This window comes from Theropithecus gelada, chromosome 17 (genome assembly GCF_003255815.1).
Source record: "Theropithecus gelada isolate Dixy chromosome 17, Tgel_1.0, whole genome shotgun sequence".
In the NCBI taxonomy this organism is placed as follows: domain Eukaryota; kingdom Metazoa; phylum Chordata; class Mammalia; order Primates; family Cercopithecidae; genus Theropithecus; species Theropithecus gelada.
This window is the reverse complement of record NC_037685.1, coordinates 62,274,574-62,300,798: the sequence shown is the minus strand read 5'-3', so window position 1 is coordinate 62,300,798 and position 26,225 is coordinate 62,274,574. Positions and strand designations below refer to the sequence as shown.

At 44.4% G+C, this 26,225-nt stretch overlaps 1 non-coding gene across 1 annotated transcript; it reads left to right on the top strand.

Annotated features, from left to right (window-relative positions):
* The first annotated feature begins 22,874 nt into the window (after window positions 1-22,874).
* TRNAN-GUU lies at window positions 22,875-22,948 on the top strand. The gene has a single exon. It is a non-coding gene; the product is annotated as a tRNA-Asn (tRNA).
* Window positions 22,949-26,225: the final 3,277 nt, after the last annotated feature.

Below are 26,225 nucleotides of genomic sequence, written 5' to 3'. Positions count from 1 at the left end.
TCACTTGAACCTGGGAGGCAGAGGTTGTGGTGAGCCAAGATCACGCCACTGCATTCCAGCCTTGCATTCCAGCCTGGACAACAAGAGCAAAACTCCATCTCAAAAAAAAAAAAAAAGTGCTCCAAAAGTTTTTGACTGCCTTGTCCTTCCATCTCCTCAGTTCCCCCACAGCCACTATCCCTTGGCAAAGGATGGTCCTTGCTTTCTTCACCATGACATGGGAACAAGAGGACTTCCATATTTACCCTGGTAAATGAAAATTACTGTTTGCCAGCGTGGCCCGTTTGCTTTTGTGTATTGATCATAGAAGAATGCACTGCAAAACAATGATACCTCCATGCCCACCGGACTACACCAAGCTGGATTTAAACTATGTGTTCCAGTTGAAGTTTCTCCACATTTTTTCTTTGACATGCTCCCTTTCAGTAATAGTTGATGAATATTTATCTCAGGGACTTGAGTCTCTCAATTCCTTTCCTTGCAGAAATCACTGCAAAGGGAAAAGTCAAACGCTTCCTTTCCTGAAATAGCCAACGGCATCCTAGGAATAGTGGCAAAGCAGCTCTTCAGGGTGGCAATGGATTGTGAGAACAGAGATTCTGCAACTCGGGGCCTCTTCCCTGCCCAGGGTCACTTGGGTGACCAGAGCAGGGAACAGTGAAGAGAACTTGCCATCAAGCCCCCTGGAAAATCTGACCCCCTCGACTCTTCATGCCAATGATGTGGAGGAACAATTGGAATGTCTTGATAACTTGTGGACAGGCAGGAAGCTGTTGCTCAGCAAAGTGATGTCCTAATTGTTACCAGGAGGTTTGAGCTGGATTGGGTCTCAGTAATGGCCTGCGTCCTTCTGTGAGGAGGGGCTCCTTGGATGCACAGAAGCCCCTGACTGTCTGCAGAGTGAATGGAAAATAAATCTTGGGACCCCAAAATCACTAAGCTAAAGGGAAAAGTTGAGCTGAGAACTGCCTTCTATTCCATTCAAAGTCACCCCTCTGCTCACTGAGATAAATGCATATCTGATTGCCTCCTTTGGAAATGCTAATCAGAAACTCCAAAGAATGCAACATTTTGTCTCTTATCTACCTATGACCTGGGAGCCCCCTCTCCACTTGGGATTGTCCAGCCTTTTGGTACTGAACCAATGTTTATCTTACATATATTGACTGATGTCTGTATAAATGTATAAAACCAAGCTGTGCACCGATCGCCTTGGGTACATGTCGTCAGGACCTCCTGAGGCTGTGTCATGGGCATATCCTCAACTTTGGCATAATGAAGTTCCTAAATTGACCTGCCTCAGATATTTGGGGTTCACAGCAGGGAGGAGAAGCCCAGCAGAGGAGGGAACCTCTCACCTGAGAGCGGGTGCTGGGAAACAAGAACTGCCAGACAGAACAGGCAGGGACTGTGCGGCTCCCATGGTAGTGTCCAGAGGTCTGCAGAGAGCCGTGCTTGCAGGGCATCCAGACGCCTGGACCTGCTGTAGCAGGACTCTCTGATGGGGAGGGGAGAGCTGCAGGCCAGGCTGCCGAGGTACCACATATTTTCTGTAGGTCCCTGAGAAGAAGAAGTTACGGCATTTTTTAACTTTTAAACTTCCTTGGGATACATTTTGCTAAATGAGGAGTCACTGACACTTTATGAAATGTCAAGGAAAATGTTTGTTCAGGTTTCTAGGTGGGGCTAAAGCCAAGGGAAGAGGAGAAGATGGCAGCTCGTGTCACAGGCACCTCTGGGCAGGGGTTACAGCAACATTTTCCCAATAAGTTAGCCCAGGGCCCTATCACAGGGCCAAGAGCCAACTAGCGGTTTGATCCTACAAAAGAAACTCCTAGGAAACCAGACCCGTGCTGTGGTTGCCAAAAGCCTGCAAATTAAAAGGACAGAAAGGCAGAAAGGCAGGGCAAAAGAAGATATAATGATAAAAAATCTCCTTAGCACACACATACAGACACATATGCGTCACAGCTATTTTTGCATCAAATTGCAAATTTTATCTTGAAAGAGCCAAAAATGATGTTAGAGCCAGCTCCATCATGGGAATCTTTAACTTTACAAATAACGGTTATGGAAAAAATAACAGTTTCAATGGATAATATTTATTTTAATCTTAGTAGGGCGGTACGCCAGGGTCTTGATCTCTTTTTGGCAAATGTCAGAAATCAGAGGATCGGTGGAAAGAAAGCAAAAGAACTTTTTAAATGACCTAGCTTTCGAATGATAGACAAAAGTCAAGGAAGGAGACATGTTTGAGGCTGAGCCTTGACGCATCCACAGCAGCCACCCTGCACACCCTGGCAGGGCTGAAAAGGGACCAGGCACTTTGGTTGATCCCTGACTCTTTTTCGCTTTCTTTGTGCTCCTTCTCACTCTCACTCTCTGCTCTTTCTCCCAGTTCCTCTCCTCCCACTCCTGGACACTCCACTCCCTGAGCTATAATTGTGTTTCCTGCCACACCCATCCTTAGAATAACCTTCCACTTCCAGCACCAATCCCTCATCTCGCTACCTTTGGGACTCTTAGAGTGTAACATTCCTGAATTGACAACTGGTTCCACACTCCAAAGCATTGAGCAGGTTTGGGCCTTGACAGGTTTGCAGGGTACAGATATGAATGAGACTGGTCCTCCTGGCCTCAGGCAACTCCTAGTCTAGGAGAAGGAAGCTGACTGGAATCCTGACAGAGTGGGCTAAGGCATATTAGAAAGATACAGAGTTAAAACCATGGGTGAGCAGGCATGGTGTGCGGCTGGTTTGCAGACAAGGAGGACTTCCTGGAGGAGGCAGTAACTGAGCTGAATCTATTAAGGCTCACATGAGAATGTTAGATGGAAAGTTTGGAGAACAGACTTCCATATCTTCAAAGAGGGCTATCTTCATGGTGCCGGGGGCAAAGAGGAAGGGTTGGTGGAGAATTTCAGCACCTTACCTGTACAGCTGCAGAAGCCTCCAGCTCTGCATGCAACTATGCTGTCACTCTGTCCCCAGCTCAGACAACCAGCGTTGCATTCTCCAGGGTATTTGCCCAGAGATGTAGCGGCTACCCCAGACACCGCGCCCATAGCTCTGAGGGGGATTATTACTGAGCTTAGAGCAGACAACTTAGACTTTCCTTTCCCTGACCTGGAATTTAAAAGCAAACCACACCCAGGGCCCCCAGGATGTTTGACGCTTGTCCCAGACCCATCTGTGTGGGACTTCAGGCAGCTTGTCCTTCAGGACTGACTCACGAGGAAAGAGGAGGTAAGAATGTATTCTCCTTCAGGGTTTCCATCTTTTGCAACAAGACAGGGCTGTGTCCCAATTCCTGGAAGCTCCTTTCCACCAGCCATCTTTTCTCCTCCTTGACACTGGCTCCTTCCCGTGCTTCCCCTCCTTACCCGTCCCTGCCTCCTGCTCTTGGTCTTTTCATGTTCCCCTTTTTTTATTCTTTTTCAACATGTCACCTTTCCCTCCTCTGCCTGGGCTTTCTAGGGTGAAGCAGCCAGGCAGGGGCCGGTTTCTGAGGTTTCCCTCCTTCCTCTCAGTGGCTTCCAGTGGACACGCGTCCATGCAGAGACAGGAAGTGGGGCTTTCAAACTGCCTGCTCAGCACTGTGGGCATCTCCGCCGCTGCAGGAAAGAGCCATTAACTCCAGCCTGACTTGCGAAAGGAAATTGTGAATCGCTGAAAGCCCGGCAGACTTGTGTTTATAGAACTGCCCTTTTTTCAGTCATGGTTTATCACCATGCTTGTCTCAAGAGAGAAGCAAGTGCCATACGAGGCAGGATGGAGATCAGGTCTGACACTTAGTACACAAACAGTGGTTGATGAATGTGAGAATGAAAGATTCTGTTGCAAAGGATGTTTCCTCCTTTTAGAACCAGAGAAATGGGTTTTTTTAAGATATGCTCCAAATGGAAAGAGAGTAAAACAATGCTATGCATGTAAAATACATTTCCCTTTGGATGTTAGTGCTGGAGGCATCCTCCTTGCCTTCATTCTCCTGTAATACCTCCTAAAGAACCCAGACCAAACACACCTATTGAAACCACTTGTAAAAGTGTAGACTCTACCTAGGCTAAGGTATGCATAGCCGGGCCAACCCCTTCCATTTTGACATTTTCTTCATTTGTTCTCTGCGCCTCCTCTCCAAGATCTCTTCTTCAAGCTCCCCGAGAACAAACTGCCAATCAGAACTCCCCGCTCCCCACACAAAAGACACATTCCCTCTTGCAAAGGGTGAATTTTTAAATGAATGTGCTAAATTGATCTATTCTTCTCCTCTGTGTTACTCTTGATCTCTTCCTGCATGAAACTCCCTCAGCACTTGGGTTCTGTAGCGCTCACTCAACACTTAATAAATGCTGCCTTGTATTACTTTAGTCCTTTGAATGTACCCATCCAATGCCCCCAACCACAGTGCAAGTTAATGTAAGAATGCGGGCTGTGTCTGCAACCCTGGTGCCTATCTATATGTCTAATTCATAGTCAGTGATTCCTTTTGAAATTTTTTTATTTTGGTTGATTACACAAGTAAAACATGCTTATGGTAGGATTACATGTTTATTGACAGAGTAAATCAACAGAGAGAAAAATGCACAACCTCCAAAGCAATTAAAGAAATGCAAATTTTTAAAAATAAAAGACACACTTTTACGTGTATTAAATGAAGAAAAATCAATAAAAATTATAAATTGCTATGTGGGAATGATTACAGGAGAGCAGATGTGCTTACAGAGCAGAGGGTGGAGGGGTGCTGTCATCTGGTTTAGGATATTTGGAGCACCACCTGGAGACATATGACAGGAAGTTTAACAATTCTCATGGCGTTTAATCCTGATGTGATTATTCACCCTGGCATCCAAGCATCCTGACCACTGCCCCTGACTGTCCCCACTAATGCTCTCCTAGCCCCTTTCCTTGCCTGTGCCCTCACTGTGGATTTCCTTCTGCTTGTGTCTAAGCTCAGCTGCATCGCCATTCCTTATTCTGCTCTAAAGTATATTTCTCCCTGAGCTAGACTTTGATCATCTGTTCTTGAAGTGTCCTCTTCAGTGTCAGATAAGTTCTGCTCTTGTGCGGGCCCATGTTCCTCTTATCAGGGACTTACAGCAAACCTTCCAGGCAGAACCAGTCATGAGACATCACCAATTATCAGCAACCCACGTCCAAGCCACGTTGGCCATCCTTTCCTTGCCAGGAGTGTGTAAAGCAAAACTCAACAGCAGAGGCTCAGACATTGCCCATGGAGAGTCTCATGGGCCAAACCAGCAGCGGGCATGTGGACTGTATCCCCTTATCCTGCAGCGCAGGCTTCAGGAGGGAAGCCCTAGATATCAGGAAGGGAATGGTCTTGGGAGTCAGGAAGACTTAGGCCCAAGTTTTTAAATTAAAAGTCACTTTTACATTGACTTTTCTGATAACAAAATTATACATGTTTATTATAGTAAAATTAGAAAGTAGATGTAAGCAACAAAGAAACATAAGGTCAATAAATGTGATTCATGACATAAACAGAATTAAAAATGAAAAAACGTAAACATTTTAATAGATGCAGAAAAAGCATTCAATAAAATCCAGCATCCCTTTATGATAAAATCCCTCAACAAACTAGGCATCAAATGAACATATCTCAAAATAGTAAGAAGCATCTATGACAAACTCACAGCCAGCATCAAAATGAATGGAGAAAAGTTGAAAGCAATTCCCCCTAAGAGTTGGAACAAGGCAAGGATGCCCACTTTTCACCATTTCTATTCAACATAGTACTGGAAGCCCTAGTGAGAGCAATCAGGCAAGAGAAAGAAATAAAGGGCATCCAAACTGGAAAAGAGAAACTCAAACTACCTCTACCAATGACATGATCTTATACCTAGAAACTCCTAAGGAATCCTCAAAAATCTCCCAGATCTGATAAGTGAATTTAGTAGTGTTAGGTTACAAAATCAATGTACACAAATCACTAGCACTGCTATACACCAACGATGGCCAAGCAAAAATCAAGTCAAGAACTCAATCCCATTTACAACAGCTGCAAAAAATAAAAATAAAATACGTAGGAATATACTTAACCAAGGAGGTGAAAGATCTCTACGAGGAGAATTACAAAACACTATTGAAAGAAATCATAGATGACACAAGCAAATGGAGAAACATATCATGCTCATGGATTAGAAGAATCAATATTGTAAAAATGACTATACTACCCAAAGCAATCTACAGATTCAATGCAACTCTTATCAAAATAGCAACGTCATTTTTCACAGAATTAGAAAAACCAATCCTAAAATTTATATGAGACCAAAAAAGAGTCCAAATAGCCAAAGCAATTTTAAGCAAAACAAAGAGCAAATCTGGAGGCATCACATTATCCGACTTCAAATTATACTACGAGGCTATTATAATCAAAACAGCATGGAACAGGTATAAAAGTAGAATAGAACAGAGAACCCAGAAATAAAACCAAGTACCTACAACCAACTGATCTTCAGCCAAGCAAACAAAAACATACACTGGGGAAAGGAGACCCTATTCAATAAACAGTGCTGGGAAAAATGGATAGTCACATGTAGTGTAAAGGAATGAAACTGGGTTCCTATCTCTCACCATATACAAAAATTAATTCAAGATGGATTAAAGACATAAATCTAAGACCTGAAACCATAAAAATTCTAGAAGAGAACCTAGGGAAAACTCTTCCGGACATTGGCCTAGGCAAAGAATTTGTGACTAACACCCCAAAAACGAATGCAACAAGACAACAGAAATAAGTAAACGGGACCTAATTAATCTAAAAAGCTTCTGCATAGCAAAAGAAATAACCAACAGAGTAAAGAGACAACCTACAGAATGGGAGAAAGTATTTGCAAACTATACCTCTGACAAACGACTAATACTCAGAATCTACAAGAAACTCAAACAAATCCGCAAGAAAAAAAAACAAATAATCCCATTAAAAAGTGGGCAAACAACTTGAGCAGACATTTCTTAAAAGAAGATATACGAATGGCCAACAAATACATTTTTTAAATGCTCAACATCACTAATTATCAGGGAAATACAAGTTAAAACCACAATGAGATACCACCTTACCCCAACCAGAATGGCCATTATTAAAAAGTCAAAAAACAACCGTTGTTGGTGCCGATGCAGTGAAAAGGGACACATACGTTGTTGGTGGGAATGTAAATTAGTACAATCTCTATGGAAAACTATGTGGAGATAATATGGAGATTTCTCAAATAACTAAAAACAGATCTAACATTGGATCCAGCCATCCCACTACTGGGTGTCTTCCCAAAGGAAAATAAATAATTATATAAAAAAGACTCTTCCTCAGTGCCTATGGAAGCATAGGGAAGAAAAGAAGGAGAAAAGGGAGAAAAAAAGACACTTGCACATGTATGTTTACTGGAGCACAATTCACAATTGTAAAGTTATAGAACCAACCTAAGTGCCCATCAGTGGATGAGTGGATAAAGAAAATGTGTGTGTGTGTGTGTGTGTGTGTGACATATAGCACCAGATTATTGAGATAGTGGGACTCAAAAGGGTGAGCCAGGAATGAGTTTTTCTCTCCCTATCCTGTTTTCAACTCCACTCAACCAGATATCTTTTCCTTATCCTCAAAGCAAAACATCAGCATATCCCACAGCTTTGTGGTCATTTTTAAATATTAACTTATAGTTCTTTTTTAGGAATTAAAAATTCAAGTGCAAGCCACGCATGGTGGCTCACTCCTGTAATCTGAGCACTTTGGGAGGCTGAAGCGGGCAGATCACTTGACGCCAGGAGCTCGAGACCAGCCTGGCCAACATGGTGATGCCCCGTCTCTACCAAAAAATACAAAAAACCAAAAAATAGCTGGGCGTGGTGGCAGGCACCTGTAATCCCGGCTACTTGGGAGACCGAGGTTGGAGGATCGCTTGAACCTGAGAGGCGGAGGCTGCAGTGAGCCAAGGTGGCGCCACGGGACTCCAGCCTGGGTGACAGAGCGAGACTCTGTCTTAATAAACAATGAAATACAATAAAAAATTCAAGTCCAGTCTAAATAAAAACTCCTAATTCTCATTCACTTCACAACTTTTCCCATTCCCCTAGTTCAAGCCTGGTCCAGGGACAGGACCTGCAGGGGAAGGAAGAAGGTGTACGCCCCCCAGCCCCACCCTGCCTCACCCTATTCTACTTCCTCCCCAACTTCTACCCGGACAAGATCAATGAGAGGAAATGGGAGAAAGTGCTTCGTGCCTGTGTGTTTGTTCGCTTGGCTGTTGCTGTTTGTTGTCTCTATTAGCAAGTGCCCTCTGTTATGGCAGGATATGTCTTCCAAATGCTGCCTATTTCTCTCCTGGAACATCTGTGAAGCTTGTGGAGCTTCCACGTGATCCTTCTGCTGGGGACCTCCCAGGAAGAACATGACCTCAGCTCAGATGCCGTGGCAGATGCTGAAGGCAGAGCAGCTGGAGGCTGTTGGCCAACTGCATTCTTCAACACTGAGCAGCAAGTTCTTTCTTGAAAGGAGACCCGAATGCACTCCTCGGCTGCCACGATCAGCTATCTCTAGGGATCCAAAAATAGAATATATTTTCAGAGGAGCATTGTTAGCCCATTAGTTCTACTGCTTTTCCCCTCTCCTCCCTCAGTGAGAAGGGAAAAGGGTGCTTCCTTGTGCCAGCTCAAGCCAAATGGAAGTGAAACCGGAAAAGTTCCCTTGTCCCCCTCGCAGGACATGCGATAAGGGTGTGGCTGTCTTCTTCAGTGTCCCGCTGCTCAAACCTCTAGGGGAGCTGTGGGGCTCTCGCCCCATGGCAGCGTCTAGGGGTGGATGTTTACAGCTCCTGAAACCCCAGTGGGTGTGTGCTACTGTCTGCTCTTTTAGTTTTGCTGTCTATAGGCGGCTTGTGTTAATCAGCTCAGTTAGACCCTCTACCTTATCACAAGGACAGAGGGCTTTCTGTATCCCCGGTTCTTGCCTTGGTGTACGGGAAGAATTGGATCACACGTGGGCGTGGAGAATGAGTGCAAGGTTTTATTGAGTGAAAGTATCTCCCAGCAGAGTGGGGAGCCAGAAGGGAGATGGCATTAGGAGAAATTTCCAGCTTCATTCTGCCACTCCAACAAAAGAGAGAGATCTATAAATATAATATTTGTACATCTACAAATATAAATATTCATAATAGCAAAGACTTGGAACCAACCAAAACGTCCATAGACTAGATTAAGAAAATGTGGCACATATACACCATGGAGTACTATGCAGCCATAAAAAAGGATGAGTTCATGTCCTTTGCAGGGACGTGATTGAAGCTGGAAACCATCATTCTCAGCAAACTATCACAAGGACAGAAAACCAAACACTGCATGTTCTCACTCATAGGTGGGAATTGAACAATGAGAACACTTGGACACAGGGCGGGGAACATCACACACCAGGGCTTGTTGGGGGTTGGGGGGCTGGGGGAGGGATAGCATAAGGGAGCTAGCATTAGGAGAAATACCTAATGTAAATGAGCAGTTGATGGGTGCAGCAAACCAACATGGCACATGTATACCTATGTAACAAACCTGCACATTGTGCACATGTACCCTAGAACTTAAAATATAATGTGTTATATATATATATATATATATATATATATATATATATATATCTATCTGTAGCTTACAATGATAAAGTTTTATTTCTAACTCGCTTTATATGTTACTGGACTCCCCCAGCTGGTTTCTCATAACCCAATCTAGGCTGAAGGAACAGCTCCATGCTAGACATGCATTTCTAATGCCAAAGGGGAGAAAGCAAAAAAGCTGGTAGACATGCAATGGTTCACCAAGCTTCTCCCACTCATGTTTTATTGGCCAAAGCAGAGCACATGGGGAAATTTGACAATAAGGCAGGGAAGTATAGTCCTCCTACAGTTACAAGGCAACGAGCAGGAATATCTCATCCTCCTGCAGGGGCAAATATTTGGAAAAAAAATACAGAAATGCTGGAGCTGAGATCTCTGAGAGTCTCTTGGCTTTTCCAACATTGTGCCAAAATGGCTGCTGCAGCTCCAGACATCACTGCCCTTTGTCCCACAGGAAGCAGAAGAACGAGGTAAAGATAAACAAAAACAACTGCTAGCTTTGGGTTTCATTAGTCAACTTGCTTCAGTCTGTCTTGTTTAAAGAGATTTATTGGGAGTCTTTCCCAATGACTTTCATTTCCATCTCATTGGCCACCCCTCTCTGTTTACCCACCACATCCAGTGGTATTCTGTTATTAAGGAGGCAGGGTAATTTGAATATTGGGTGGTCAACTAGCATTTTCTGCCACTCCAACAAAAGAGAGCGATCTATAAATATTTAGAACATGCGAGACAGACTGAAGAGAAAACAGTCTAGAATGTTCTGTGGTTGTTGCAAAGACGGTGGAAGCCAATCTACCTAACAGAGCCCTAGAAGGTTTCTGGGCTCAGAGATGGCAACTGAACCCAGGGTAGAAGTCAGAAGTGTGCTGAAAAGAGCGTGATTGCATGAATGTCTGCATATGAACAGCAACCCTGCTGGCACCATCTTATCCATTCCTGTCCAGAGAACAGGCCGTCAGTATTTACCCCTAGGCAAAATAAAACCCAAAGATACTGAACAAAATATTCAAAGAGAGCTAAGACTCTGGTTCACAGGTTGGCACTGAAGGATTCAGCCTTCTTCAGTCCCGTCTGTGGGCAGCCTGCAACCCTCTTCCTGCCCACCTTACCCAGAGCTCTGAATGTGAAGCCTACCCAGTGGAGACACCGTGCCTGAAAATAGACAATGCAGTGGAAACCCTCACCAGCTCCCCACTCTTCCCGTCTTATCTAGAAGCAGACAATTGAGGCTTACCAGATGTGTGAGTCTGTTTTGCATTGCCATAAAGGAATACCTGAAACTGGGTGATGTATAGGAAAGAGTTTATTTGGTTCACAGTTCTACAGGAGGTCCAAGCATGGCACCAGCATCCGCATGGCTTCTGGTGAGGCCTTAGGAAGCTTTAAATGACAAAGAAAGGGAAGAAGAGGAGCAAGAGAAAGAGCGGAAGGTGCCAGGCTCCTTTAAAAAAAACCCGCTCTTGTGTGAACTGCCAGAGCAAGAACTCACTCGTTACGATGGGGATGGCACCAAGCCATTCAAGAGGGACCCCCACTCGATGACCCAGACACCTCCCACCAGGCCCCATGTCCAACTTTGGAGATCACATTTCAACGTAAGATTTGGAGGTGCTGAACATCCAAACTATGCAACCAGACAACTGAGGGACTAAACTCCTGAGCCAGGCACAATGAGGTGGGTGACATCACCCTGAGGGCCAGGCTTTAAGTGAAAGTCCTGCAGGCTAAGTTATGAGCCTCCCAGTTCTATTGTACTCATGCAACAAGTAGGGGTTGCTGTAAAACTGGGACATACAATCACAAAAGAATGCTGATGAATTTCAAAATTCCACCTACCACCAGTGTAAGTAGTAAGTCCTGGAAAGAGGGTGGTGGCCTGGGGTGCTGAAAACTAAAGCTTCATACTGAGGAGTTGAAAGGTAACGTCTAATGTTTCTAAGTGAACAAACAGAGGTAAGTATATTTATTCTAGAGTTAGGAAGGTAACCACAAAAAGGGCTGTGTAAAGAAACTGTTAGAAGAAAAACAAAAAAGTTGTCTCTGAGTTGGGAATTTCAGGAGAGCTGGGAGGCCGTTCTCTTCCATTGTAACTTGCTCTGTACTGATTGATCTGGTGCTACACACGTGTACTACTTTATTAAAAACAAATGGAAAAAAGCAAATAGGATGATTGTGTCTCCAGTAATGGATCCTGGAAATTCAGTCGCACCGTAGGCATCAAAGACATGCTTATTAAGACTCAACAGGATTGGTAAGTTACTAGGAGACATAGCCATCCGGTCAGAAACAATCCAAGACAGAAGCACTTGGAGCCACTGTACAATAAGAGCAAACACTTAGTGGCGCTTACTGGATGCAAGGCTCTCTTGTGAGAGACGTATTTGCCTATCTTCTCTAATTCATATAACAACTCTAGGACTTGGGTGTGTTTATAGCATCATCTGTGTTTTACAGAGGAGGAAACTAAAGCAGAGAAATAAAGAAGCGTGCCCAAGTCCACAGGCTTAGCAAGGGCTGTGATCACATTTTAATATGGTCAGTCTGCCTGCAAAGCTACAACGTTAACCACTGAGCAGTGTTGCATGTAAGCTAGTGCCCCAAACATTATCTAAGAGAATATTGGGCCATAACAATAGTGGGAGGTGAGTCCTACATTCTGTAATTACAGTTAATGTCACAATGCCGGGCGCGGTGGCTCATGTCTGTAATCCCAGCATTTTGGGAGGCTAAGGCAAGTGGATCATGAGGTCAGGAGTTCGAGACCAGCCTGGCCAACATAGTGAAACCCTGTCTCTACTAAAAAAAAAAAACAAAAAAAACCCACAAAAATTAGCCGGGTACGGTGGTGTACACTTGTAGTCCCAGCTACTCGGGAGGCTGAGGTGGGAGAATCACTTGAACCCAGGAGGCAGAGGTTGCACTGAGCTGAGACCATGCCATTGCACTCCAGCCTGGGTGACAGAGTGAGACTCCGTCTCAAAAATAATAATAACAATAAAACTAAAATAAAGTCACATCATTGGCATCCATTTATTTTGGCGGGGAAGGGGACTGATTGTTTTGCCCAAGAAACAACAGCCCTTGCTCTGCCCACAGCATACACCATCTGTGATGTGATCATTTAGGGAATTCCACTGACTTATGCAACTTGATTTCTTGTACAAAGTTTTATACTGCGCACTGAGAGGCAACATGCCTGTGAGGGATAAGCATTGAGCTGGGAGCCTCGACTCTCTCATCCCTGAGTTGCACATCACCCTGAGCAGGTCACCGGCCTCTAGAGGCTGAGTTTTTGTATTTGTGAGAGGAGAGAGTGCACAACTTGCCTCTGGGCTGTAGTATGGCTGACATAAGGAATTTGTGGAAAGGGCCTTGTAAACTGTGACTGTCTATTACGAAACGAAAGATGTCAAAATGCTATTTTCTTTAGGTCACTACCACGATTGGGAACCTTTATTGGATCCCCTCTAAGGCCCCCAGTAAAGCCCTACCTTCGCCGAGCTACCAAGCTCACAGGTCCTCCCCACTCTGTTGTTTCATCCAATCTTTTTCTCTCTCTCTCTCTTTTTTTTTTTCCCTAAAGACAGAGTTTCAGCCACGCATCGTGGCTCACGCCTGTAATTCCAGCACTTTGGGAGACTGAGGCAGGCAGATCTCGAGGTCAGGAGTTCGAGGCCAGCCTGACCAACATGGGGAAACCCTATCTCTACTAAAAATATAAAAATTAGCCAGGCATGGTGGCATATGCCTGTAATCCCAGCTACTCCAGAGGCTGAGGCAGGAGACTCGCTTGAAGCTAGGAGGCAGAGGTTGCAGTGAGCCGAGATCGTGTCACTGCACTCCAGCCTGGGCGACAGACTCCATCCCAAAAAGAAGACAGAGTCTCACCCTGTTGCCAGGCTGGAGTACAGTGGCACGATCTCTGCTCACTGCAACCTCTACCTCCCGGGTTCAAGCGATTCTTGTGCCTCAGCCTCCTGAGTAGCTATGACTACAGGCACACACCAACACACCCAGCTAATTTTTGTATTTTTAGTAGAGACGGGGTTTCACTATGTTAGCCAGGCTGGTCTCGAACTCCTGGCCTCAAGTGATCCGCCCACCTTGGCCTCCCAAAGTACTGGGATTACAGGCGTGAGCCACCGTGCCCAGCTTCTTCCAATCTTTTTCTTGTCTCCAGGACTACTCATCTTCATCCCCCCTGCGCCTCACTCAAATTAAACCCTGAATCCTCAGTGGTTTCTGTCAAATCTTGCATTATTTAACCATTGTCTCTGTTTTATAATTTAATTATAGAGGCCCCAACCAAGGGAAACAAACATTCTGAGAACTTGTGATTTCCTCAAATAAGAAGAGCTTTACAGCAGATTACATGTCCCATAAAATGCAAACTCACACTAGAAGAAGCAGCCCACTAACATGTCCATGGCCAGTGTCGGGCTGGCTTGGCTCACCAGCCTAAGGAACTTGTTCCTGTTACCAGAAAGCAATGCTCAGGGCAAACCATGGCCTCTCATGGACTCTTGCCAAGAGTTGAAACCTTGAGGGTTAAATCTTACCATATTGCAATCCACCAGGAGCAGGTAGGTTCTGTCCCAGTTGCTCCTGACCCAGGCTGGTGCTGTTCTTCTAGGGCAGTGGCTCTATTTTTGGTCACAGGACCCCTTGACAACTCTTAAAAAAAAGTACTGAGGACCCCAAGAGCTTTTATTAATGTGGGGCACACTTATCAATACTTACTGTATTAGAAATTAAAACTGAGAACTTTAAAAAATATGTATGTATATTTCATTTTTAAATTATAATAATAAACCTATTACTGATAAAAACATTTCTATGAAAAATAACTCTATTTTCTAAAACAAAAATACCATGAGGAAGATAGCATTGTTTTTTCATTTTTGCAAATCTCTTTCATGTCTGGTTTGATTGAAAAAACTAGGTTCTCCTGTGTGCTTCTGCATTCAGTTAGGTTCATTATCGCACACTCTGTCACCTGGAAAATGCCACTGTTCACGTGTGAGAAAGTGAGAGTGAAAAAAGACAGATAACATCTTAGCATTATTAGGACATTAGTTTTAACCCTGACGATCCCCTCAAAGGTCTCAGGGACAATCAGGGATCCCTGGACCATGTTTTCAGAACAGCTACTTTAAAGAGAGTTTGGAAACAGAAGGGCCGTTTCTGATTGTCCCATTTATGAGCAGGGAGAGGTGCCCAGGTGTCAGAATGACCTATACAGCCCTAGATGGTTCTACACAGGAAAGAACTGCCCAGCCCAAAACAACAGGGTGCCCAGAAAGGAAGCTAGATTAGTTCCTGCGGTAGGTGATCTGGACTTTTGCATATTTGCCCAGCATAACTTTGTAAGAGCTTAATAAACTTTTTTACATTTGTTAAAATGATAGAACCAAATTGCAGATGAAATGGCTCACCTAATAATGAATCCAAATCAGATAGCTTTCATTGTGCAGCATTTTAACTACCAAAGACTGTGTAACAGAAATTATTGCATGTCCCAGGCAATGCCTAAGAAACTGCTGTTTGTAACCCAAACAGTCTGGCAGTGGTTAATCATATGGCTTTCCTCATTTTCTGTTGTAAACTTCTGCTGGACCTATGACCAGCTATCAGTGTGAGATGGTAAGCCTTCGTGTTACTCCCTACCCCACAGGAAGGAGCAGATCTGATGGGGCTCCCTGATTAGGATACCAAGGGAACAGGCAGCACTCTCTCAACCTTAGTGGACAATGTCTAAGACAAGCTGTGATAGGCTAGCATCCCTGCAATTTGGTTTTTAAAACCCCACAGTAAGTCATAAATCTGACTTGGTGTGGAATCAGTGGAATTAACAGGGATGTCGGGATCTGACTGTAGCCTGGAAGCCCCTGCTTTCTGAGGACCACACTGGAGGTGCACTCAGAATTCAGAAGGGTAGATCCTCCCCCCCAGCCTCCCTCACCAGCTCCCTGGAGGTAACCAGTAGCTTTTCTCCTTTTGATAGTGTTTGTCATCAAGTCAACTTTACTAGTTGTTTGCTTTTTTTTGCATCCTGATTAACCTCCTCAGAACCTTGCCATTATCAAGTCTCTCTGTTGTTCAAAATGTTCAGTGCATCCTGTCGGCACAGTGTATAAATATGCCATAGTTGTTTATACATCATCCTTTGATGACTATCTAGGCTGTGTAAAATTTTCTGCAATTATGAGCACTGTTCCTAATGCAGTTTCCAGCCTGGTATTCAAGAGCCTCCATGCCGTGTCACCGATTAGGTTTCTTTACATCAGGCTCCACCCTTTGTAATCCTCTGCTTCAGCTGTGCTCCTGCACCTGTGCCCACCCATCCACGCCTCTGTTCCTTCTCCTCGACATCACTAAAGGATCCTTTCACTTGTGGTCCCCGCTACTCGGGAGGCTGAGGCAGGAGGATCTCTTGAGCCCAGGAGTTTGAGGCTTCAGTGAGCTATGATGGCACCACTGTACCCAGCCTGGGTAAAAGAGCAAGACCCTGACTCTAAAAAAAAAGAAGAAGAAGGAAAAAAAAGGATCCTCTCCAATGGCTCTGTACTCATTGGTCCTGTGTGACAGCAGCCCCCTCACCACAGCCTGACGGCGTGTTCGTATTACCTTTCTTTCTCCTTTGCCATTTGGGGAAATAAATTTTTTATTTCATTTAATTTTGATTTTTATTACTAGTGAGACTAATGATTGTTCCCGACTCAAATTTGTGAAACATTTACCGTCGGTGCCATGCGGTGGCACTTACTGCCTTGAAACGTTTTTGTGTATATCCTGTTTCCGCAAGTGGGTTAATAAAGTACACTGAGTGGGGTGGCTCAAGCCTATAATCCCAGCATTTTGGGAGGCCGAGGCAGAAGGATCGCTTGAGGTCAGCAGTTTGAGACCAGCCTGGCCAACATGGCGAACCCCTGACTCCACTAAATACACAAAAATTAACTGGGTGTGGTGGTCTGCCCCTGTAATCCCAGCTACTCAGGAGGCTGAGGCAGGAGAATCGCTTGAGCCCGGGAGGTGGAGGTTGCAGTGAGCTGAGATTATGCCACTGCACTCCAGCCTGGACAACAGAGCGAGACTCTGTCTCAAAAAATATATATAAAATAAGATAAGTAAAAATTTAAAATTTAAAAATAATGCAGTGACCTGCAGTCAGGAATGGTCTCTCAGAGAGTCTTAAATGGAAGGGAGATCCCTGAAGCATCAGCTCAATTCAGTCATTATCTGCTGGCTGTCATTTAACACAAAATGTATTAAGTATTTGAAAGTATACTTTTTAAAATTAAAAAAGTATTAATATTCTCCTGTAGATTGAGTTATCCCACCCAAATGAAAACAACTCATTAAAAGGAAAAAAAATCGGTGCAAATAGATTTTTAAAAAAATGTTTTAAAAGGGCAGAAGTTATCTCTAATCTCAGGTACTCCAGTTCTTTTTAAATGAAAGTAACTTCATCACTGACGATTCACACCTTGTAAAATTCCCCCACAGAAGTGTGCGTGGCCCATAAACACCCTTTTCTCAGGTGAGTGAAAGAGTTGAGAAGCGAGACCAGCGTGACAGTTCCACCGTGTTTGGCAAAGCCCCCCGGTGTCCCTACCCACACACAGGCACTCCTCTACCCCTAGACAGAGATCTGGCCAAGCATAACCACCTACCTCCCTCTATCTGTAATTTAGGGAAACTGCTGCTGCCTCTCAACCCCGGCCCTGCCAAAGACTGCTTGCAGCAAACTCTTGAGAACATCCTGGAAAAGGAATAAAAATCACCACCCAGAGATAACTACTAACAATATTTCACGGAACTTTCCAAATACTGCACATGTGCACACACACATCCCATATTGGGGCTCACATCGCATATACAACGTGAGACAAAATTGGAATATAAGAATAATATCTGCCACCTAGGGATGCTGAGCTTAAATGAGGTGATGCGTACAAAGTGTTCTAGCAGCACCAGCACACAGAAAGGAGTATGTAACTCGAACTGTCAGATTATACAGTGCCACACAGTTCTCCGTTCTCCATCTTACCTTTGAACTTTACATTTTATCATGATCCTATGTTTTTAAATATCCCTTGAAAATATTGTTTTTGATGTCTATATAAGTAATATATTCTATTTTTAAAATATATCACTTTTTTTTTTTTTTTTAAGAGACAGGGTCTTGCTCTCTCACTCAGGCTGGAGTGGAGTGGCGCAATCATAGCTCGCTGCAGCCTTAAATTCTTGGGCTCAAGCGATCCCCCAACTTCAACCTCTGGAATAGCTGGGACTACAGGCGTACAGCACCATGCCCAGCTAATTTTTTCTTTCTTTCTTTCTTTCCTTTTTTTTTTTTTTTTGAGACAGAGTCTCGCCCAGGCTGGAGTGCAGCGGCATGATACTGGCTGACTGCAACCTCTGTCTCCCAGGTTCAAGCGATTCTCCTGCTTCAGTCTCCTGAGTAGCTGGGGCTACAGGCATGCACCACCTACCCTGGCTAATTTTTGTATTGTTTGTAGAGATAGGGTTGTGCCATGTTGGCCAGGCTAGTTTTGAACTCCTCACCTCTGGTGATCTGCTCACCTTGGCCTCCCAAAGTGCTGGGATTATAGGCATGAGCCACCATGCCGCACCTAATTTTTAAAAATATTTTGTAGAGACTGGGTCTCACTATGTTGCCCAGACTGGTTTCAAACTCCTGGCCTCAAGAGATCCTCCTGCCTCAGCCTCCCAATGTGCTGGGATTACAGGCATGAGCCACCATGCCCAGCTTAAATATGCCACAATTTATTGATCATTTTTGCCTGTTGCTGGACATTCAGGTTGTTTCCTATTTATAACTATTATAAATAATACTGTGATGCTCTGTTTAAAATTTTGATCACATCCCTGGTTATTTTCTTAGGATGGATTTCTAACATAGAATTTCTAAAACGAGAGGGCATACACATTGTTTAATATGTATATTACCACATTGCTCTCCAATTTATTCTCACTGGTCCTGTGTGAGAGCGGTCTTCTCAATACACCCTCACTGTATTTTAGTATTACCTTTCTTTCTCTTTTGCGATTTGGGGAAAGACATTTTTTATTTCATTTAATTTTGATTTTTATTACTAGTTAGACTAAACTTTTATCATTATATTGGTCATGTGCCTTTTTTCTTTGACAAAAATTGTATATATTAATTGTATATGGTATATAATGTGATGTTTTGATGTATACACACACACACACACACACATCAAAATGATTAAATCAAACTTTAACATATCCAAACATCATTTTTTTGGTGAGAACATTTTTGGTGAGCAATTTTTAAGCATGCAATGCAGTATTAACTACAGTCACCATGCTGTACAATAGATCCTCAGAACTTACACCTGTCTACCTGAAACTTTGTACCTTTTAACCAACTTCTCCCCATTCCCTCCCCTCCACCCCGACCCCTGCTACTTCCCAGAGTCCCTGGCAACCACCATTCTATTCTCTGCTTGACATTTTTTTTAAATTTGACTTTTTTCGATTCCACACATAAGTGAGATTATGCAGCATTTGTCTTTCTATTCCTAGCTTATTTCATTTAGTATGTTCTCTAGGCTCATCCATGTTGTTGCAAATGACAGGATTTTCTTCTTTTTTGAGGCTGAATACTACTCCATTGCATATATGTATCACATGTCCTTTATCCTTTCATCTACTGATGGGTTCATTCCATATCTTGGCTGTTGTGACTAACACTGCAATTAACACGCGAGTGCAGACATTTCTTTGGCGTACTGATTTCATTTCCTTTAGAAATATACCCAGGGGTGGGATTGCTGGATTATATGATAGTTCTATTTTAATATTTTTGAGAACTCCATACTGCTTTCCACATGGCTGTACCATGTATATATTTTTTTTCTTTGGAGGAATTTTCTGTTCCTGTCCCCATTTTTATTTATGTTGTCTTTAATTGAATTGTAAAAAGACTTTGTAAATATCAATTGATAAGTGCTCCTTATGCATTAGGAATTCAGCTTTTCTATCACATTTTATTTTGTCCAGTTTATTTCATGGTCCTGGTTTTCATTTGCTCATTGATTCAGTGCATAGTCCCTGCATGCCTGCTATGTGCCGGGCCCTGCTACAGTGTTGGGGTTACAGCAGGGAGCAAACAGACCAAAACCTCCATCCTCAGCGAACTTACGTTTTAGTGGGAGCATGTACACGAGAGTGTAATTTTACGAACAGAAACACCCAGTTCCTGGAATCCCTGTTTTGTAGTTTGATAAGTACCTGTGATTACTTAAATGTTGCTGCCCTAGTAATGCCATCTTCCTTTCAGAAAACCATTGCACCCATGTGAATATGGAAGAAGAAAGACCTCTGAGCTTGGGCTAATAGAGAAAATTAGATAATATTGTCAAATAAATATGACTGAAAAGACATCCTTAAGACTTTCAGATGGGATTTAAGGAATGAAGAGCATGCTTAAAGGTTACTTCCTTTTTTTCCCTTCTATCTAGTCCTACAGGCGCCTCTAAAACCTTATAACCACTTGTTCATTCCACAGTCTGGACATGAAGTCTGGTGAAGTGAAAGCATAAAGGTGGGCTTGATGAGGACAGAGAAGCTTGGGGTCCGATAAACAGAGGGGACTGTTCCAGAAATGGCTTTACGGAACATCTGATACAACAAAGCGAACTTCACATAAGATTCCTTTCTCTCAATCAAGGCATAGAAGAACCACCAAGACCTTCACCGGAAGCAAAGCTCCCTCTCCCGCCACGAGTGTGCCCATGCGACTCATGGACCAAAGCCTCAGCACTTGGAAATGACTCCAGGGAAAGGCACAAACAGGATGTTGAATTGACTGAGATTGTGCTTACAGTAGCAAAAGAATGGGAATCAAAACAGAAATGTCGTGGAGTTACAGAAAAATAAAGGTCTGTTTCTTATACATTTGAAAGATTTTGTTTTTGTTTTTTAAAAAAGGAATCAGAAAAAAAGAGATCATCACCTAAACACTTAACATAAGAAATTCCAGCAGTTCTTAAGAAGAAACTGAAAGTGCATCCAAAATTCCATTAAAATAGCACAATTTTAAGTTAACTTCTAAAACTGCAATATGGACAGCATTATCTGTTCCAATATTTCCAAGGTGGAGACCATCAATTCCTTCTTCACAGATTGGCTGCTCACAAGCACACATGCCTCAAGAGCTAAGATAAAGATAACTAGCTCCAAAAGTTGCCCAGCACACAAGCAAGGACCTTGTGAAGCCAGGATCTCCAGATAGTCCTACTCAAAGATCCCGCTTTCTTCTCCTCTCCTTGCATGGCGCAGGCCCCACTCTGCAAGCCCCCTGGGCCCTTTGCTAAACTCCATCAGTCTCAGCTTCCTCCTGGCGGAAGCAGAGCTGGCTCTTGCTGGGAGGAAGTGCGTGAACGAAGGGCCACAGAATTCAGATTAGTGGTGTCTGGAAAAGATGCCCAACACCACTAATCGTTAGAGAAATGCAGAGCAAAACCACAATGAGATGATACTTCATACCCATTAGGATGCCTATTATTTACAAAAAAAAAAAAAAAAAAAGGATGAGGAGGAATAGGAATAGGGACCCTTGTACACTGTTGGTGCGAATGTAAAATGGTACAGCCAGTGGAAAACCATGTGATCCAGCTATTCCATCTCTGGGTATATTCCCAAAAGAACTGAAAGCGGGCTCAGTTATTTGTACACCCACCTTCATAGCTGCAGGTGGAAGCAACCAAAGTGTTCATGGAGGGATGAATGCAAAAGGAAAATGCGATACCTGCATACAGTGCAGTTTATTCAGCCTTATCCAGGAAGGAAATCCTGACACAGGCTACAACATGGATGGACCTTGAAGACATATGGTAAGTGAAATAAACCAGCCACAGGCAAACACCGTATAACTCGATTTACATGAGGTCTCTAAGAGTAGACAAATTCATAGGGACAGAAAGTAGAATGGTGATTGTTCCGGCTAGAGGAGGGGAATCGTGAGTTACTGTGTAATGGGTAGGGAGTTTCTGTTTCGGAAGATGAAAAGGTTCTGGAAATGGATGGCGGTGACAGTTGCATAACCATGTGAATGTACTTAGTGCCACTGAACTGTGCGCCTAAAAATATTGGCGGGGCACGGTGGCTTACGCCTGTAATGGAATCCCAGCACTTTGGGAGGCCGAGGTGGGCGGATCACGAGATCAGGAGTTCGAGACCAGCCTGGCCAGCATGGCAAAACCCCGTCTCTACTAAAAACACAAAAATTAACTGAGCATGGTGGCTGGCAGGTGCCTGTAATCCCAACTACTAGGGAGGCTGAGGCAGGAGAATCGCTCGAACCCGGGAGGCGGAGGTTGCAGTGAGCCGAGATCGCGGCGTTGCACTCCAGCAACAGGGCAAGACTCTGTTTCAAAAAAAAAAAAAAAAAAATTCAGAAGTCAGGGAAAGGAAGAAGCCTTCAATGGCCATTTCAAACTGAAAGGCTATCTTAATTGCCACTCCCTCTCTAAGGCTTTTTTGATGTCCCCTAAACCATGCATTCTCAACGGAGGCCATATCCCCCAAAATGGGGTGCGAATTGGTTCTTAGGAGGTGGGAAAAATCTGTATTCTTTTATGTACGAAGCACAGATATACATACAGTATACACCGATACACAGCCTATCTATGTTTGTTGCATTTTATGGGGTGAGAGGTGATGAGATGAAAAACTGTCTGAGGAGAAGGGACAATAGCAGCAACCCAGAAAAAGGGTTAGGCCCCCGAAGTCTGGGGCCTAAGCGGGCGTGATGCTCCATCCTTTCAACCTGTACAGCACGTGGTTCTTCCCTCCAAGCGTGTGGTATTCTGTCCGTGTGACCTGCTCCCTTTGGCAGGTTCTCCCCTGGGTCCCCGGTTACTGGTGGCGCGCCCGGCCGGCTGGGTGTCCGCCGCAGAGCAGGCACAGCGCGCAGCCATTGCCGAGTCCGGGCCGGCCGCGGACCACTGGCCGCTGCAGCCACCAGGGGCGCGCTTCGTCCCCAGAGAAGCCCGGGGTCACGCGGCCTCGCCCGCCCCCTCCCTCGCGCCGGGGCTCGGCCTCTCCCCTAGCGACCGCCGCCCGGCACCTCGGCCGCTTCCGCCGCCTCCTCGGCGCGCCCCGCCGCTGCTCTGACAGTGCTTGGGGTGGCGACGCCGAGGGTGGCGAAAGCCGCTGCCGGCTCCGCGGAAATCTGTACACACCGCGGCGAGGTCTGAGTAACTGGGTCTCTGTGGCGCAATCGGTTAGCGCGTTCGGCTGTTAACCGAAAGGTTGGTGGTTCGAGCCCACCCAGGGACGGCCAGTGCTTCTTTTCCCCAGACAGTATTTACGAGATGGTTCATTTTAAAACTGCAATAATGAGATTTTTAATCGAATAGGAGCATGACGCTACAACGTGTCTAGGACAAGGACAGACAAATATCCTCTTAATGTGTGGTGCCTAGTGGCTGGGCCCAAGGGAAAGGCTGTGTCTGCACTGCAAGCCATGGTTTGGCGATTTTCTTCCTACCACTTATCCAAGGGAAACAAGCACGTGTGCTTCAGGAGGCCTTCCCAACGACGCTCACAAACGGCAGTCTTTGAAATAGCAAAACATCAGCTCAATTGCTCATTGACCTGTGAATTTATAAATTCCATTGGTGACTCTCAGAAAAATCTGGCACCACCGAAAAGCAAGTGTAGTTATTTAAGACATGCCTTCCAAAAGCATGAGCAGCCTTCCAGATGAAAACGTGTAGAGGAGTCATTTTAAAGCATATGGAAGCTTACCATCTTAAGAAACTGTTTATTCAGTTAAGATCTGTTACAGCTTTTGGACAACGGATTTAAATCTAGGGAAGAATGTTCATGTTTACCTTAGATTGCTGACAGAATTAACCCTGAAATTAAATTCCAGCAGAAATTGTACGGACTCCTGTTACAAGCTCGTGAATGATATATTTTCAACTCTGGTCTAACAGAGGACACATATTTTTCAAGCAGAATATTCACATAAGACATTAAGTAAAGATAGAAACACACATAATATGATCACATGATGACTTAATTTATTTCTACCAAGATTCAGGTCCTATGGTCGGTGCTTTGTCTCTGGGATCTACTTACCTCCAACAGAACTTAGAGGCCTGGAAGAAAGAGTAGTTAACAGAGTCACTAGGCTGTCTTTAAGGGAATGCCTTGGCAAATGTTTGCTGATAGTTATCAATCAAATAATTGTTGATAACACAATACCCTCTGTTGTTTAGTTAGTAGCCCTGGAGAAGGAGACACAACGTTGTGCTTACGGTGGAATTCCAGGCAACAGAAAAAGTGGCTCTCAAAAATTTTCTTGGAGGCCGGACGCGGTGACTTACACCTGTAATCCCAGTACTTTGGGAGGCCGAGGCGGGCAGGTCACGAGGTCAGAAGATCGAGACCATGCTGGCTAACATGGTGAAACCCCGTCTCTACCAGAAAATACAGGAAGTTGGCCGGTCGTGGTGGTGGGCGTCTGTAGTCCCAGCTACTCGGGAGGCCAAGTCAGAGAATGGCGTGAACCCAGGAGACGGAGCTTGCAGTGAGCTGAGATCGCGCCATGCACTCCAGCCTGGGCGACAGAGTGAGATGTCATCTTAAAAAAAAAAAAAAAAAATTTAACCAGGCATGGTAATGCACACCTGTAGTCCCAGCGGGAGGCTGAGGCAGGACAATCACTTGAACCTGGGAGGTGGACGTTGCAGTGAGGTGAGATCGTGCCACTGCACTCCAGCCTGGATGACACAGCAAGGCTCCGTCTCAGAGGGGAAAAAAAAACCAAAAAACCAAAGTTCCTAGGTAGGAATCTTTCTGATGCCCATCAAATTGCAAACATCCTATCTACACTTCTGGGTAGCTCATAGTGGAAACAACACAATGAGGAGAAATTAGGTCATAAGATAATGTATGTACTGTTCAAACCTAGTTTCACATTTCCAGATGCAGGGCATAATATTTGCTATCGCTACAATTACAGGGACTTAGAAAACATGCCCTTCCACTTTGAAGCTGAATGTATTTACCCTAGGCGACAAGCTCCTTGGGGGCAGAGATCATCTTCTGTTATAAATGATCATTTTTAGGCTCCAAGGGATTTCCTTCAGGATACATTTCAAATTCTTGAGCTTAGCAAAAGGACTTGTATGGTCCACACCCTAGTCTCCTACCATGTTCCTTCATGAAAGCTTCACACAGTTACATGCGGTTACCAAGGGTTCCCTGAATTGACCCATGCAGGCTTACACGCCCCACTTAGATGCCTCTCCTTGCTCTGCCCTTCTCCACCTCTGCCCCACTTACCTGGGAGACATCCACTGAGACATCACCTTCTCAGGGAACCTCCCCGATGCTGCTTCGATCTGACGTAGACACCCCTTCTCCCAGCAGTCACCACAACCCCCAGAAATAGTGAGCTGCTTGTCACCTCCACTGAGATACAAACTCCTTGAGGGTAGGGACCCGTTCTTCATTCGCAGTGCTTGCCTCTCTAGCACAGACCTGTCCCCTAGCACATGCTCAGTGCAGAGGCACTCTCTGCCTTCTCAGGGTATGGTTCACAGATGGACAACCAGATAAAAATGCATCTGATGGAGTGTCAGCAAGTCAGCCACAGAATAATGTTCACAGGCCGCGAAGTAAGCGGCCAACATAGGCTGGGGCTATGAGTCTTCACGGAAGATTTGAAACAACCCTGAGAGATGTGGACAGGCAGGCGGGAGCCATTTAAGGCCAAGGAAAATTCGAGACAAAATGAGAGTAGGGGGCAAGAAATGAACATAACCAGTACATAGGACAAGTGTACTTCAAGAAGGTGCAGGGGAAATGTTCTTAGCTCCTGGAAGGTGCTTGAATACCTGGGATGTGGCTTACTTTACCCCATCAAGGAAGCGAGTAACTTATTAGAGGTTTCTGTTTCAGGGTAGAATGAAATATATTATTTTAGGTGATTGGTGTGGCAACAGTGTAGGGGAAATAGTAGATCAGAGACTAGTTAGGAGGAAATTATACTTCCAAGGAGGTGCAACGAGGCTCTGGGCTCAAATGGGCCTGGAGAAGGCAGTGTGGGTGAAATTCAAGGCAAAATTGGGCAAGTCTTGGGGGCGGCAGCAGGAGGGAGGTGTCTACGGTGATACTTACATTTAGAGCCTGGCTGACGCTACTAATAGGAATTCAAAATCTGAAAGGGTCTTAAAGAAACCTAGGAATAAATATTACAAATTGTCCAAACTCTTAGCTTACGTTCCATGCGGCTGATTCCCTACCATGGAGTTGCTCTGGAACCTAGAACCTGATTTCAGAAAGAATCTTTGGCTTTGAGGTGTTGTTTTGTTTTGTTTTTAATCCATAAAAAAGCATCTTTCATTGGTTTTTATTTTTCAGTGAGATTTCATTTCAGGTTTCAGTGAAATTTCATTTATTGAAGTCAAATTGCCCAAGAGACCACCTTCTGGGTACATGGAGCCCTGTGAAAATCCAAATGTCAACCTAAAGACCCTCTCCCTAAAATATCCACATTCAGAGATGAGATTTTGTTCACAGCGTCCGAGAGAGTCACAGGCCC